Below are 17,059 nucleotides of genomic sequence, written 5' to 3'. Positions count from 1 at the left end.
CTGCAGCCTACACCTCCCAGGTTCAAGTAATTCTCATGCCTCAGCCTCCTGAGTAGCTGGGATTACAGGCACCTGCCACCACCATGCCTGGCTGATTTTTGTATTTTTAGTAGAGAAGGGGTTTCACCATGTTGGCCAGGCTGGTCTTGAACTCCTGTTCTCAAGCGATCCGCCTGCCTTAGCCTCCCAAGGTGCCCGGATTACAGGCGTGAGCCACTGTGCCAGGCCAGTCCTTGGCATTCTCTATTTGAGTGGAGAGAGGCTCCTATTCCAGGGGATAATAGGAGTAGATCATATAACACACTTACCGGATTTCTCTCCCACCATTAACCACACTCTGCACCTCCCCCTTCTCCCCATCGTGGCTTTTCCTCAACAATGTGCTCCACGATCTGGAAGCTTCCTTGCAGTGTGTAACAGGAGAGCACTGAAAGCCGGGCCTCATGGAGGAACCTGAGCCTGCTGTCTCATCTAGCAGAGCAGCAAGAGGACTAGGGGTGCTTCCTGTAGGGCAGCCCAAGGACCAGGGTCCGAGTTCTGGGTTTTGTCATGGTGGGGGTTAGTTTGCTTGTGGCAATGCTTAGGTTGCAAAAAGGAGTTTAAAAGTCCCAAAAGGCTAAAAATATTTATAGTGTTCAATCATAAGTGCTGAAGGCAACTCTGAAATTAAGATGTTCCATCTTAACCAGGTGCCATGGCTCACGCCTGTAATCCCAATACTTTGGGAGGCGAAGGCAGATGGATTGCTTGAGTCCAGGAGTTCAAGACCAGCCTGGCAACATAGTGAAACCCTGTCTCTACAAAAAAAAAAAATATATGAAAATTAGCCAGGCATGGTGGTGCACCCCTGTAATCCCAGCTACTTGGGAGGCTGAGGATGGCTTGAGCCTGGTGGGACAGAGTTTGCAGACAGCTGAGATGGTGCCACTGCACTCCAGCCTGGACAACAGAGCCAGACACTGCCTCAAAAAAAAAAAAAAAAAAAGTCCTGACAGGGTATCACTGTGACCCTGATAGCAGCCTTCCTGGTAGGGTCTGGAAGTCCTGCCTCAGTGAGGCACACATGGAACCGGAAGAGGGCAGGGCTGCTTTCTTCCACCTGGTGGCTATGTTTTTGTTTTTGTTGAGACGGAGTCTCGCTCTGTCACCCAGACTGGAGTGCAGTGGCACGATCTCAGCTCACTGCAAGCTCCGCCTCCCAGGTTCACTCCATTCTCCTGCCTCAGCCTCCCGAGTAGCTGGGACTACAGGCGCCTGCCACCTCGCCTGGCTAGTTTTTTTTGTATTTTAGTAGAGACGGGGTTTCACCGTGTTAGCCAGGATGGTCTCAATCTCCTGACCTTGTGATCCGCCCGTCTCTGCCTCCCAAAGTGCTGGGATTACAGGCTTGAGCCACCGCGCCCGGCCGACCTGGTGGCTATGTTTGCTGGGCCCACTGCTATTTCCCCACAGGGACAACTTGGCAGCAAGAAGGTCCTGCCACAGCCAGAAAAACTGGAACGTGAGACAGTATATTCATTTGCCCCAAAGAGCTGGTAAGAGAGTCAGGCTTCTCATATCTTATCACTGCAGGATACACTCATACCTGGAAAGATGGCCTTGGGGCTTGGCACTGGGACCAACGTATTTCTCTTACTTTCCCAAAGTCTCTCCAAAATTAGCCAAGTCTCTCCAGTTCTAGCAGAAAGAGGGATACAAATTTGTAGGACCGGAAAGTCACCCCTCAATGCAGCCAGTGTCTCTCATTCCACAGGGAAAGTAAATTCCCAGGCTGAGTTGCCAGAGGACAAGCTGAGGTGGTGGCCTTTCATGAGGGCTGGAGGGCCAATGGCTGCCTGCTCCTGGCCTCTCACAGCACGGCTCTCTGACCCTTCATGGAGGCACTGGGACCTCTTGCTTGCGGTCACCAGCCTCCCACAGCCTTCAAGAGTCACAGTCCAGGCTGCTCTTGGACTAAAGCCAGCCAGGCAGGCCCATGGCAGAGACGCTCAGAAGCTCAGAACATGACCTAGACTTCAGGATGTGTCTGGGCACCCACAGCTGCTCTGAGGAAGGCTAGAGAAGCCCTGAGCTGTGACACTGGGGTGGAAAGACTCTTTAAACACACCATCTCCCATACTACAACCATCCTAAGAAGAAATAATTTTTCTTTTTAAAAATTATTTGAGACAGGGTCTCACCATGTTGCCCAGGGTGGTGTTGAACTCCTGGGCTCAAGATATCCTCCTGCCTCAGCTTCCCAAAGTGCTGGGATTACAGGTGTGCTCCACCACTCCCAGCTAATTTATTCTTTATAGAGATGAGGTCTTACTTTGTTGCCCAGGCTGGTCTCAAAACTCCTGGGCTCAATTGACCCACCCCCTCAGCTTCCCAAAATGCTGGGATTACAGGTGTGTGCCATCTTGCCCAGCCAGTTTTTCTATTTTAAAGATAATTAAAAATGAAGCTCAGATATGTGCAGTTAATCCAGCTCTGAAGTACCAACAAGACATTCAAATTCAGTCAGTCTATTCATCAAACTTCCCAAATGCTAAAGGAAGCAAAAACTCCTGCTCCTGACCTAGGAACAAGACCTGTGATCCTAGTTTGTGGAGTAGCTGGAGAATTTTCCAGAAGTCTCTTCAACTCCTCAGAGAAAAGAACATTTACCCCTCCTACGCAAGCTTGCTCAGTTAAGCCTTGGAGAGCCTAATGGGTGTGGCTGTGTGGGGGCTGGACCATGCACTAAACCACACCCACCCACCCACCAGGCAACAGACAGAGACACAGCATGGCCAGGGGGCATGAGGACTCCATGCCAGGTCTCTGAACCCATCTCCTGGAATGCCGTAGGTCAGGCTGTGACAGTCAAATGGCTGCTTTCTGCTGAGAAAGGATGAACTATGACTTCCCCTGGGAAAGTAAATAAACCTTGACAGTAGGGGAGGCTGCTCAGTGTGAGCTTGGTTTGCACAATCCCAGTTATATAATAGAGGATTGGATTGCACAGTTTTCTCCTTGGAAAGGAGAGGAAGCTCTTCCTGGAACCCCCACCAGCTCCTCCCTCCTCAGGAAAGGGGTGTGGCTGGATCCTTGGCAACGCTTTGGTCCCCTAAGGGAGGAACTGCTGAGGTGCCTTCTCCCTCCTGCAACCCCCATCTTATCCCACAGCCCCTTGGAGACTCTGCTCCTAAGCCACTAGGTCTGGGTCAAGAACCAGTCACAGGCAGCCCAGGGGGCCAGGCGGGCTGGGCAGTGACCCTCCTGCCTTGACTCAGGGCCCTTGAACTCTTAAAATGTTGCCTCCCCTACCCTGTGGCCAGGGCCTTCACTCTACTTGAAGTGTCTTCACTGGACCCAGCAGAGGCTACAGGGCCCACTGAGTCCCATCTAAACTTACTGTTTCCCTCCTACACATTCCTTTCCTGAAATCCCTCTGGACTTAGCCACAGAATCATCACATAGCAGAGCTGCAAGAAGCCTTGTAGATCGCTGAGCCTAACCTCATTTTACAGATGAGGTCCAGAGAGGGGACACATTAATGGCAGAGCTGGGACATGAGCCAAGTCTCTTTTCCAGCCCAATCCTTTTCCCACATCACTGTATTGCCTCTCAAAGGAATGAATTGCTATTGATGGGATCTATGGCCCTAGCAGAGGTGTGATTTGAGTATGAGATCCTAGAGGCCCCTCAAATCACTATCTGTCTACTCCATCTGTGCCCACTCTGGCCCTGAGTGGGTGGGCTTCAAGCTACTTCTTCAGCAAGGGTGACCAGCTCATGCTTGGCTCTCCCTTATTTGGTATACCCAGCTGTGATCCATGTGGTTGAATCTCTTGGCCTAAGAACTGAGAAATGGATCTCAGTAGCCCCTGCCTTCACATGTCTGGGCCTGGTCCAAGATACCACAAGGGGAATCAAGGTGCCAGGTGAGCAATCACCAAGCCTGGGTATGCTGGCTCTCAGGTCGACAGGAGGGGCACTGTGCACTGGTGACCCTGGGCTCCCTGAAAATGCCAGTTAAGACATCAGGCAGGAACCAGGGCACCCCAGGAGGAACCTGAACAGAGTCACTCCACCTCCTGCAGTGGTCAAGATGCCCTTTCTGCAAAGGTCCCTCTGCCCACAGAGCCCTCATTCAGGCTTCCTGAAGATGTTTCCAGCTGCGTAAGTCCGTGCCAGCTAGTGTGCTTCATGCACAGCTGAGAGGCAGGAGGCATCACGCAGAGAGCTTGTGGCTTGTCACGGATGGTGCTGAGGTTCACCCTGGCTGCCTTGCTGAGCAGTTGTTTTCTGTGGAAGGTTCTTCCTTTCCTGGAATTGGGAAGAAGGCCACATAAAGCTCAAGAGTCTCCTCGCCTACAGACTGAGCTAGTTCAGTTTATCCAGTAGGTCACTCACCAGCTTGATCCACACTCTGCAAACACAAACATAAGGCCATCCAAGCTGGGCACACTCCTGCCCCCAGCCTTTGCACCCGCACCCCAGGAAGCAGCTTGGCTGCTCCCTAACTCTTCAGGTCTATGCCAATGCCACCCTTCAGTGAGGCCTTTCCTTTCCACCTGGCACTCCTCTCCCCTCTTTAAAGTTTTATTTCTCTCCATAGCACACTTCATCTTCTAACATACTTGTTAGTTTACAAATGTATTTTATTATCCCTCTGCCCCTAGAACTGCATATCCCAAGAGGGTATGCTCCCCGCTGTGGCCCAGTTCCACAGTGAGCAGTTCCTAAGTACAGCCCACGCTTCCTCAGGGAATACAGGGGCCTCCTAGGTGTGGAAATTTGGGAAAGAAAAACTGCTTGCAGAACACTCCCAGAGTTTTTGCTGCTAAGTCAGAGCAAGTGGGGCCAGTGAAAGGCCCCCTAATATTCCCCAAACCCAGCTCCCTGAAGGAGGCAGCCATTACACCAGAAAACAATGTTACTTTCTGGAGAATTGTGGCTTCCTGAAAATATTTATTTTAAATTATGCTGGATGCAGAGGAGGCTGCACAATGGTACTGAAACAGGCACCAATCCCAAGGTCCTCAACAATTTTCCACCAACAGCTCATCAATCCCAGCAAAGGGCTGTCCTGGAAGCTGGCCTGCTAAGTGCATGGGTCCCCCTCACCTCCCACCTCCAGCCACAAGCTGAGCCCTCACAGAGCTTCCAGGACAGCCAGTGTTGCCTGTGGGGGCGGATCCAGGCTTTGTGGAACTTGAAGTTTAAACAATAGGAGGTGGGGAATGGAGGGGGCATTCAACTTTAAGAGAAAAAGGTCGAAATTAGGATTACAACATTGCTAGGCACCCCTCCTCCAAGGTCTCGGGAGCCGCCAAGGCAAGGAAGGAGCCAGAAGCTCAGAGAAAAACGACACCTGCCAGGGAGGGAGGCAGGCAGCGACTCGGTCTCCGCGGCACTTTTGCTCAGGTTGACCACATTCCCTGGCTTCGACTACAGGGTGAACTCCCGGGCAAGTTTCCTGTTCTGCAAGCGGAGAGGGCTGGCCTTCGATCCCGAGACCAGAGCGAGGGGGTGCGGGGAGGCGGCTGCAGCGGCAGACGGAGATGAAAGCGCGTTTCAACTAAAAGGTGTAATCAGTGTTCGGACTTGGGTGACAAATAAGTGCATTTCACCGCGGAGCGAGCCACGACCTTGGAAGCAGAGCTCGCCCAGGCCAGGAGACGCGGTGCGCTCCCGGAGTCGCGAGCCTCCAGCCCTGCGGCGTCTGCCCGCCCTCTGGGACGTGGAATTCCCTGCGAGAGGTCTGCGTTCGCCTGCAGGCTCCTTCTCCCGGGAGGCGGCACGCGCGGTCTCTTGGCCGGGACAGGAGCTGGGGGCGGACCGCCTACAAGTCCCTCTGCATCCCTGCAGACCGACCGCAGCCCCGACCCCTCGGCGCCCCGGCCCGCAGCCCACCCCGGGCGCCCAGCCCGCGCAGAGCCCGAACCGCGTCTGCGTTCGGGAAGTGCGGGCCTGGCCGACCCCAGGCGCTTACGGTCTCGGCTCGCAGGATCCGGCGGCGGCAGGCGCGCGGTCTCTCCAACTCCCCGGCTCCCCTCCGCTAGTCTCCAGCCGCCCCGGCGCAGTCTCCGCCCAAGCCCGGCCTCCGAGCGGGGCGTTCCCCGGCCCGGAGGACCCGGGTTGCGCACTTCCCCGCCCGTTACCTGAGCGATCCGGGAAAGTCTCTACACCTCCACAGGGTTCCACCTCTGCCGGGGATAAAACAGGCTACTCAAAGGGCGGTCCGCGGCCCCGATGACAGAAATGGAGAGAAGCGTTTAGCAGCTTGTACAGCAGTTTGATCCCATAACTTTTGTCAGTTGAATCTAAAAACAAAAATCCAAACTTGCATGATGTACATCTTTTTATTTTTTTATTTTTAAAATTTTTTTGAAGACAGGGTCTCACTCTATCACCCAGGCTGGAGTGCAGTGGTGCGATTTCGGCTCACTGCAGCCTCAAGCGATCCTCCCACTTCAGCCTCCAGAATACTGGGACTACAGGCTGCACCACCACACCTGGCTAATTTTTAAATTTTTGTAGATACAGAGGTCTCACTTTGTTGCCCAGGCTGATCTTGAACTTTTGGGCTCAAGCGATGCACCTGCCTCCACCTCCCAAAGTGTTGAGATTATGGGCATGAGCCACTGCACCTTGTCGGTGTATGTCTTTTTAATTTCATCTTTCTAGCAATTCATTTTTAGTATATTTAACAAACATATTGGTCCGTGACATAGTGGGAAATTTAAAAACAAATTAGTGTCTTTAAACAGAGAATGTGAGAAGCAATGGTCTGAAGCACTCTTGGGGGTCTTCATGGTGAGGACCAGTATACGACGCTGAGTTCAATGCCAGGGGAGAAACCTCTTAGTGAATCCCCTCCTGCTTTGGAGGAAGCTCAGGGCCCAGGCAAGTGGTTGCTGGGGCTCTTTTGACTTCTGTGAGAGCGTTGATCCCCAGTCCCTCATCGTTAGAAAACCTGCCCCATAGCCTCTGCCATCACCCCTCCTTAGCTCCTCCCTTCACCTGCTCAGAGGTGCAGTTCTTTCAACCACCAGCATCTCGGCTGACAGACTACAGCTAGGAGGCCACGTGCAGGGCCTGTGGCTGGAGTTTTAAGCTTCTGACTGTCACCCTGCACACTTCAGGATAAGGTTCACCACTAGCCACCTTCTTTTGTTCTCCAAACTTTCTGCTCATCCTGGCCCAAGAATTCTCTATTTTAATTAAGACTGGCTGTTTCTGGCCAGCAGACACACTCACCTCATGGGCAGTGAGGCAGTCTCCCAGGTGATGCACTGTCCAGGCCCCAGAAACGGCCACTTGAAGGCCAGGGCCTCCGGGGGCTGCTGGCAGGTGCCCACACACTCATAAGCCAGGAAGCCCGAGGGCTCCAGCACCCAGTTCTCGGCCCATTTCATCCCCTGCAGGTCAATATACATCTCCTGGCGGCAGCAGCAGGTGCCCTTGGTCACTGGTGCTTCAGGGTCACAGTCGCCCTGAGCTCTGTGTGGGCAAGGAGAGCAGGGTCAGAGGTCAGATAGGAAGGCTGAGGTCAGAAGGCCTGGGGCACAGCTTGATGGACGCCTGGGAGGGAGATTTATGATCCAGCTCTCACTGTTTTAAAAGCTGGACATTTGTGAGAAGAGGAATGAATAAATATATCTGAAACATAAATGATTAAATCAGCTACTATTAATTAAAGGTCTCCTAGCAGGCCGGACACTGAACTAGGTACCTCACATGTATTATCTCAGGTGATGTCTGCGTTTCATCCTCAGGTAGGTTCCAACATTATCCCCGTTCCACCTGAGGCCACTGACACCCAGAGGTGTTTGGTGACGTGCCAGAGGACCTGCAGCCAGTGGAAGGCAGAGCTAGATGGAGGCCAGGCTGACTGGTTCCAAGGCCTCTTCTTAACCACTGTGCTATGTAGCCCCTGTCTGCTCCAGAGAGCTAACTTGTCCATAAGGAAAGAATTCACCAAAGCAGGAGGGAAGCTCATCTCCCCTAGTAACCGCTAAAGCTAGGATTTTTCAAAAATTTAATCACGAAGAAAGATAAAGTGGAAGTAGATGATTACAATAAAGTGTATATGAGTCAATGGCAACATAAAAAGCCATTGAAAATTATCAAAGATATTTTAAAATAAAATGAATAATACAATGTCTTCCCTTTTTTTTTTTTTTTGAGATGAGGTTTCGCTTTTCTTGGCCAGGTGAGAATGCAATGTCTCGATCTTGGCTCACTGCAACCTCCCCCTCCCATGTTCAAGTGATTCTCCTGCCTCAGCCTCCCTAGTAGCTGGGATTACAGGCATGCACCACCATGCCCAGCTAATTTTTGTATTTTTAGTAGAGACTGGGTCTCACCATGTAGGCCAGGGTGGTCTCAAACTCCTGACCTCAAGTGATCCACCTGCCTCGGCCTCCCAAAGTGCTGGGATTACAGCTGTGAGCCACCACACTGGGTCTCTTTTTTTTTTTTAGAGACAAGGCCTGGCTATGTTGACTAAACTGGCCTCCAACCTCAGCCTGCCAAGGAGCTGGGACTACAGGTGTGTGTCACTGTGCCCAGCTGCAAATAATTTTTTTCTAACATGTGGCTTGTCTTTTCATTCTCTTAATAGTGTCTAAAGAATAGCAGAATATTTTAATTTTAAAGAAGTCCAGTTTATCATTTTTTTCTTTTACAGATTTTTTTGGTATTGTTTCTAAATCTTTGCCTAACCAAGGTCACAAAGGTTTCTTCCTATGTTTTCTTAAGTTTTATGGTTTTACATTTAGAAATATGATCTATCTTTTTAATTTTTGTATATAGTACAAGGTAGAGCTCAAAGTTCACTTTTTAAAAACATCTGGATATCTAGTTGTTCCAGCACTATTTGTTGAATGGACTGTCTTATTTCCATTAACCTGCCTTCACACTTTTTTTTTTTTTTGAGACAGATTTCGCTCTTTCACCCAGGCTGATTTCAGCTCACTGCAACCTCCGCCCCCCAGGTTCAAGTGATTCTCCTGCCTCAGCCTCCCGAGTAGCTGGGATTACAGGCGTGTGCCACCACAACCGGCTAATTTTTTTGTATTTTTAGTAGAGACGGGGTTTCACCATGTTGGCCAGATTGGTCCTAAACTCTTGACCTCAGGTGATCCACCTGCCCCTGCCTCCCAAAGTGCTAGGATTATAAACGTGAGCCACCATGCCCGGCCACTTTTGATATATTTATTTATTTATTTTTAATTTATTTTTAATTTTTTTTTTGAGATGGAGTCTTGCTTTGTCACCCAGGTTGGAGTGCAGTGGCATGATCTTGGCTCACTGCAACCTCCATCTCCTGGGTTCATGCAATTCTCCTGCCTCAGCCTCTTGAGTAGCTGGGATTATAGGCATGTGCCAGCATGCCTGGCTAATTTTTGTATTTTTAGTAGAGACAGGGTTTCACCATATTGGTCAGGTTGGTCTTGAACTCCTGACCTCAAGTGAGCCACCCACCTCAGCCTCCCAAAGTGCTGGGATTACAGGTGTGAGCCCCCATGCCTGGCCCTTTTGATATATTTAATCAGTTATCCATATATATGTGGGTCTGTTTTTGGGTTCTGTTCTTTTTCATTGATCTACTTGATTTCCTTGATGCTATCTTGAATAACCGTAGCTATGTAATAAGACCTGAAGGAAGGTAGTGTTAGTCCTTCAACTTTTTGCAAAAGTGTTCTTTTGCAAAGTTGTTTTAGCTATTCGTGGTCCCTTACTTTCCCATATGAATTTAGAATCGGCATGTCAATTTCTACAAAAAATAAATAAATAAATAAATAAAAGCCTGCTAGGCCGGGCATGGTGGCTTATGCCTGTAATCCCAGCACTTTGGGAGGCCAAGGCAGGTGTATCACTTGAGGCCAGGAGTTCGAGACCAGCTTGGTCAACATGGCAAAAACTAAAAATACAAAGATTAGCTGGGTGTGGTAGTGTGCCTGTAGTCCCAGCTATTTGGGAGGCTGAGGTAAGAGAATTCCTTGAACCCAGGAGGTGGAGGTTGCAGTGAGCCAAGATCACATGAGTGCACTGCAGCCTGAGTGACAGAAAAAAAAAAAAAGTACAATTTATTGATCTTTACTATATTCTAGGCACTGTGCTAAAAGCTTAAAATGGATCATGCTTTTTTTTGTTTTTTTTGAGACAGTGTCTCGCTCTGTCACCTAGGCTGGAGTGCAGTGGCGTGATCTTGGCTCATTACAATCTCCGCCTCCCTGGTTCAAGCGATTCTCGTGCCTCAGCCTCCCAAGTAGTTGGGATCAACAGGCATGCGCTGTTGGTAGAAGAGCTGAGGCAGGACTGGCTTATCTGTCATAATGTAAAAGAGTCTAGGAAGATGTCTGGGGCCCAGGGTCTAAAACCCCTCGTGGCCTTTGGAACACCAAGCTCTGTGCCAAAGAGTGGAAGCCTGCCCTGCCACACCACAATCTAAGCCCATGGCATAAAACTCCTTGTGGCTTGGACGGAACCCAGGGCTCGGGGCATAAAACCCCTCGTAGCCTCTGGAATGTGCACAGACTTGTTGGTTTCTTGCGTCTTACTTGTAAACATGTCCTCCATTATCTCAAGCAGCAGAGCATATTCTATATGCGTCAAAGGAAATGCTAAACTGTCACATCTATGCTTAATGCCCCACTACCTTTCTACCCCCACATCCTCACGCCCTCACCTGTTTACCCTCATGTCCTTACCACCTGCTTCTTTGTTTGATCGCCAATAAATAGCGTGGGCTCCAGAGCTCAGGGCCTTCCGCAGCCTCCAATCTAGCGCTGGCCTCCCACACCCACTTTGTGCACTCTTAACTTGTCTTTTCTCATTCCTTTGACCCTGACAGACTTTGTAGCCTCCATGGCCTGGTGTTGGGCCTGATAACCCCAACATTTCTGGTGCCCAGCGTGGGGCTATGAAGACCCCAGTGAGGGAACGCTAGAGCATGTGGAAGTGGAGGACGCATCATCAAAGGAAACCTGAGGACTGAAAGGACCTCAGTGGGTAAGCTGGGCGCTCGGAAGAACCAGGGTAACAATGGGACAAAATGAAAGTAAACATTCTGCTTATTTGAACTTTCTAAGGCATTTATTACGGAGAGGGGGAGTGAATGTTAGTACTCAACATTTATTAACACTCTTTAGTACAGTAGATCAGTTTTGCCCACGGTTCCCAGAACAAGGGACAATGGAGTTGGATGAATGGGAAAGAATTGGCAGAGATTTAAAAAAGGCACATAAAGGAGCCAAAATTCCGTTTCTGTTTGGTCAGTGTGGGCGTTGATAAACGCAGCTCTTGAGCCATTTCAAACAGATGGTGAGGCAGATTCTGATGAGGAACAGGCAGATGAGTGTAAAAAATTCACTTCAGATTCTGAATGTGAGGAACAGGAACCAGAGGAAATTAAAGAAAGGGAAACTGAAAAAGTGTATTTTACTAGCCCATCGGTTCCACCTGCTGAATTAAGTGAATGTCCGCCTCCTCCCTCTCCCCATAATGGGTGAGATGAATTAGCTATAAAACTTACCACTCTGGTAGTTACAACATTAAAACCTGCCGCAATTGGTGGTGCCATACAAAATTTTATTCAGAAGGCTAGAGCTGAAGGAGTCCTAGAAGCATGGCAATTTCCTATTACTATAACCCAACAAGGAGGACAACATATAGCTAATTGGGCCACTTTTAAGTCATTAAAGGAATTTAAACAAGCCATTAGTCAATATGGACCAATTTCTCCTTTTGTATAAACTTTACTAAAAAATGTGGCTCCTGATAATAGATTAATACCATATGACTGGGATACTTTAATAAAATCTGTTCTCACTCCGTCCCAGTACTTACAGTTTAAAACTTGGTGGGCTGATGAAGTTCAAACTCAGGCAAGAGAAAACACAAACACAGCCGCCTGTGCCTGTTTCCTTTGAACAGTTAATGGGGTTGGGCCCTAACTAAGGCCAATTAGATAATCAAGCAGTAATGAAAAATGTTGCCATTGTTCAGTTATGCACTGTGTGCTTAAGGGCATGGAAAAAAATAAATGTTACAGGGAAAAAATATCCTTCTTTCATTAGACCTATGAGAGGGAAGGCTCATTTGGCTGAATATATTAAGGCTTGTGATGGCATTGGGGTAATTTACATAAGGCTACCCTTTTAGCTCAAGCTATGGCTGAATTAAAGGTGGGAAAAAATATGCCCCGTTTCTCAGGATCTTGTTTTAATTGTAGGCAATTTGGATACACAAAAAAGGAATGTAGAAATGGAAATCAAAAGGCAAAAACTATTACCATCAATGAACAGAAAAGTCCCAGTGTATGCCCCCAGTGTAAGAAAGGCAATCACTGGGCAAATCAGTATCATTCTAAATTTAGCAAAGATGGGCAACCTCTTTGGGGAAACGGGAAGAGGAGCCTGCCTCGGGCCCCTCAACAAACCGAGGCATATCTGGCAGTCAGCGCCCTTACAAACGTACAATTGTCCCCCGCCACAGCAGGCAGTGCTGCAGTAGATCTTTGCAGCACAGTTCCTGTTTCCTTTCTTCCTGAGGAGCCACCAAAGAAGATCCCTACAGGAGTTAGGGGCCCTTTAACCTCAGGAACAGTTGGTCTATTGCTTGGAAGGTCTAGTTTAAATTTAAGAGGTGTCACTGTACATACAGGAATAATTGATGCTGATTATACCAGAGAGATTCAATAAGTTATTAGTTCCTCAATTCCATGGTCTGCTTCCCCAGGAGAAAGAATTGCTCAGTTGTTACTGCTACCTTATGCAAACCTGGGAAGCAGTATAGTAAAAAGAATAAGAGGCTTTGGTAGTATGAATCCAGCAGGAAAAGCTGTATATTGGGTTAATCAAGTGTCTGACAAAAGACCTATTTGTACAGTAAGTATTCAAGAAAAGGACTTTGAAGGGTTAGTAGATACTGGAGCTGATGTTTCTATTATTGGTTTAAATCAATGGCCCCAGCATTGGTCAAAACAAAAGGCATCCATTGGTATTATTGGAGTAGGAGCTGCCTCAGAAGCTTTCAAAGTTCCTTAATTTTGCCATGCCAAGGGCCGGATGGCCAAGAAGGGACAACTCAACCTATTATTATACCTATTCCTGTCAATCTACGGGGTAGAGACTTATTACAACAATGGGGTGCTGAAATATCTATTCCTATGGATCCGTATAGTGATAACAGTAAACAAATGATGAGAAAAATGGGATATCTCTTGGGGAAGGGACTGGGAAAAAATGAAAATGGCCAACCAGAACCTTTAGAACTAAAAGGACAAACAGATCGAACTGGATTAGGGTATCATTTTTAGGAGCAGCCATTGCTGAGCCTGTGGCTCCCATGCCTCTTGTTTGGTTAACTGCCAAATTGGTTTGGGTGGAGCAATGGCCGCTGAAAAAGGAAAACTGGAGGCTTTAAAAGAATAGGTACAGAAAGAATTGCAAAAGGGACACATAGAGCCTACTTTCTCTCTTTGGAATTCTGTGTTTGTTATTAAGAAAAAATCAAGGAAATGGAGAATATTAACAGATTTGAGGGCTGTACATGCTGTAATTCAACCCATTGGTGCACTGCAACCAGGGCTGCCTTCTCCAACAATGATCTCAAAGTACTGGCCTCTCATAGTGATAGATTTAAAAGATTGCTTCTTTACCATTCCTTTAGCTACCCAAGATTATGAAAAACTTGCTTTTGCTGTTCCTGCTATAAATAACAAAGAACCAGCAGACAGATACCATTGGAAAGTACTGCCACAAGGCATGTTAAATAGCCCGACTATTTGTCAAACTTATGTCAGAAAAGTTAAGCCAGTTAAATAATAATTTTTAAAATATTATCCATTACATGGATAATATTTTATGTGCAGCTGAAACTAGAGAGGAATTACTGCTATGCTACAAACAAATGGAAAAGGCTGTGACTGCAGCAGGATTAATCATAGCCCCCGATAAAATCCAAACTTCTACTCCCTTTCAGTATTTAGGAATGAAAGTAGAATGAAGTACTATTAAGCCTCAAAAGGTTCAAATTAGAAGAGATGATTTAAAAACTCTAAATGATTTTCAAAAATTGTTAGGAGACATTAATTGGATTCATCCCACTTTAGGCATTCCTACTTATGCTATGTCTCACCTCTTTGCTACCTTAAGAGGTAATTCTAACTTAAATAGTAAAGGTTTCCCCTCCTAAGAGGCATTAGAGGAACTTCAATTAATTGGAGAAAAAATTCAACAGCCACAAGTGACTTGAATTGACCCTATGCAGCCATTACAGTTTTTAGTTTTTCCTACTAAACATTCACCTACAGGAGTTATTGTTCAACAGAATTATCTGGTTGAGTGGCTTTTTCTACCTCACAATACAACTAAACGCTCACTCTATACTTAGATCAAATTGCTGTACTCGTAGGACAAGCAAGGCTGTGCACAATGAAGTTAATGGGATATGATCCAAATCAAATTATAGTTCCATTAAACAAACAACACATTCAACAAGCTTATAGTGGCAAGTTAATTTGACAGGTTTTATTGGTATTCTTGATAATCATTATTCTAAATCCAAAATATTCCAACTTCTTAAATTAACATCAAGGATATTGCCTTCCAATACTCAAAAAGCTCCTATTGAAGGGGCCATCACTGTTTTCACTGATGGATCTAATAATGGAAAAATCTCATTTGCAGGACCTCAACAGCAAGTTTTTCAAACTGACTTTGCTTCTGCTCAAAGGGCTGAACTTATAGCTGTAATTACAGTACTAAAAACTTTTAAACAGCCAGCAAATATTGTTTCTGATTCAGCCTATGTAGTGCAAGCCACACAAAATATCGAATGTGCCTTAATTCCAAATGTGACTAATGACAACTTAATCTTTTATTTCATTCTTTACAGCAAGTAGTACAACAAAGGCATTCCCCTTTTTATATTACTCATATAAAAGCACATACTAACCTCCCTGGCCCTTTAACTAAACTTAATCAAAAGGCAGATAATTATATGGGGAAGAGGATTTGCTTGTGTCTCTCCAGGTGACAATCGGGTGCCTGTATGGGTGCCCACCAAACATCTGAAGATCTATCATGAGCTACAGCAGGAAGACAGGACTCTGGGAAGGGCCAAAATTCCTGATACGAGTGATGGCACAAATAAATATCTCAGAGATGAAGGAGAAAACCAAGAGGAGTCATCAGGCAAATTCTTCAACATAGGGACAAATCAAGAAGTTGGCGCAGATGGCAAAGGACAACTTGAAAACACAGAACAAACTAAAAACAACTAGTAACCTGATGGTGGCCATGCTGGTGGTACTCACCATAGCGGTAAGCCTCCCTACTATAGGAGCAACTCAGAATTTCACTTATTGGGCATATGTCCCATTTCCTCCTTTAATTAGGTCTGTGAGTTGGACGGACCCTGTTATTGAGGTGTGCACCAATGACAGTACCTGGATGCCTGAGCCCATAGATAACCGAGGGCCAATGCATCCTAATAAGGAAGGGGTAAAAATAAATATATCCATGGAATATAAATATCTCCCAATATGCCTGGGACCTGCTGTTGGGGGTTTACAGATTGACACACAGGCCTGGTTGGCAGTATTCCCCGAAAAAATAAATCATGGGCTGCTTTGCATGTGATTTTGGGGCATGGTTTAAAATATAATCATTCCCATCCTAAAACCCTGCAGTTCCAGCTGAATAAGTTCAAATATAAACAAAATGAGTTTTGTTTAAAGGTGTGGATGCTTGAACTTGGGAAAATTGTATAGCAAGTAAGGCTGAGGTGCTAAAAAATCATTCCTGTGGAATTGTCATTAATTAGTCCCCTAAGGGGATCTTGAAAGAAAATTGCACCAGAAGGCCTTCTTGTAAAACAAATGTAATAAACCAATGGAACCACTGGCAATTAAATCATACACAATATATTCAGACAAAAGCTGAGGTCGCAATCATACGGAGTCCCACTGGCATTGTTGCACCTAGTCCAAAAATGGTATCTCCTGCCATAGGACAGAACATTCTGAATTATGAAAATTAGCTATGGATCAATGTCCAATCAAAATTTGGGAGGGTAAATATAACAAGTATAAAGGGGAGGGAGGTAAAACTAAATATGCTTTCTTTTCTTTCTAACAGGACATTTTGGATTCAAAGTTGTGTCCGGCCACCTTTTGTGCTAGCAATAGGAAATGTTACTCTTGATATAATTACACACTTTATTTCATGCCCCGAATGTCATTTGTTTACCTGTATTAGTTCAACTTTTAATAAAAATCAGACTATCCTAATAATTAAAGCCAGGGAAGGAGTCTGGATGCCTATGTCTTTAAATAGACTGTGGGAGGCATCTCCATCCATTTATATAGTAACTGAAATCCTTAAAAAACTTTTATCCCATTCAAAAAGATTTATAGTTACTCTCATAGTTGCTATAATTTGCCTCATCGCTATTACTACTACTACTGCAATAGCCGGTGTGGCTCTACATTCATCTGTACAAACTGTTAAATTTGTCAATAAGTGGCAAAATAATTCCACAAAATTATGGAACTCTCAAACTCAAATAGTTAACCAAATTAATGATCTCCTTCAGACAGTGATTTGAATGGGAGATGGTATTGTAAGTTTAAAAAGTAAAATTCAGCCGGGCGCGGTGGCTCAAGCCTATAATCCCAGCACTTGGGGAGGCCGAGACGGGCGGATCATGAGGTCAGGAGATTGCGACCATCCTGGCTAACAAGGTGAAACCCCATCTCTACTAAAAAATACCAAAAAAAAAAAAAAAACTAGCCAGGCGAGGTGGTGGGCGCCTATAGTCCCAGCTACTCGGGAGGCTGAGGCAGGAGAATGGCGTAAACCCGGGAGGAGGAGCTTGCAGTGAGCTGAGATCCAGCCACTGCACTCCAGCCTGGGTGACAGAGCGAGACTCCGTCTCAAAAAAAAAAAAAAAAAAAAGTAAAATTCAAATGCAATGTGATTGAAATACCTCTGATTTTTACATTACTCCTCATCTGTATAATGAAACAGAGCACGAGTGGGAAATAGTTAAGAGACATTTAAAAGGTCATACTGGA

General features: G+C 46.5%; 1 protein-coding gene across 1 annotated transcript in view; it reads right to left on the bottom strand.

The window, feature by feature from the left end:
- The window catches only part of EPHX1 (epoxide hydrolase 1), a 37,745-nt gene extending 31,665 nt beyond the window's left edge, over nt 1-6,080 (bottom strand). Inside the window, exon 1 of the mRNA XM_033196890.1 lies at nt 5,963-6,080. The gene's annotated coding sequence lies outside the window, so the exon portion shown is untranslated. The remainder of the gene's footprint in view (nt 1-5,962) is intronic.
- Between the last annotated feature and the right edge of the window lie 10,979 nt (nt 6,081-17,059).

This window comes from Trachypithecus francoisi, unplaced genomic scaffold (genome assembly GCF_009764315.1).
Source record: "Trachypithecus francoisi isolate TF-2019V2 unplaced genomic scaffold, Tfra_2.0 Lachesis_group5, whole genome shotgun sequence".
Classification (NCBI taxonomy): Eukaryota; Metazoa; Chordata; class Mammalia; order Primates; family Cercopithecidae; genus Trachypithecus; species Trachypithecus francoisi.
The sequence above is the reverse complement of the archived record's forward strand: the minus strand, read 5'-3'. Positions and strand labels throughout refer to the sequence as shown.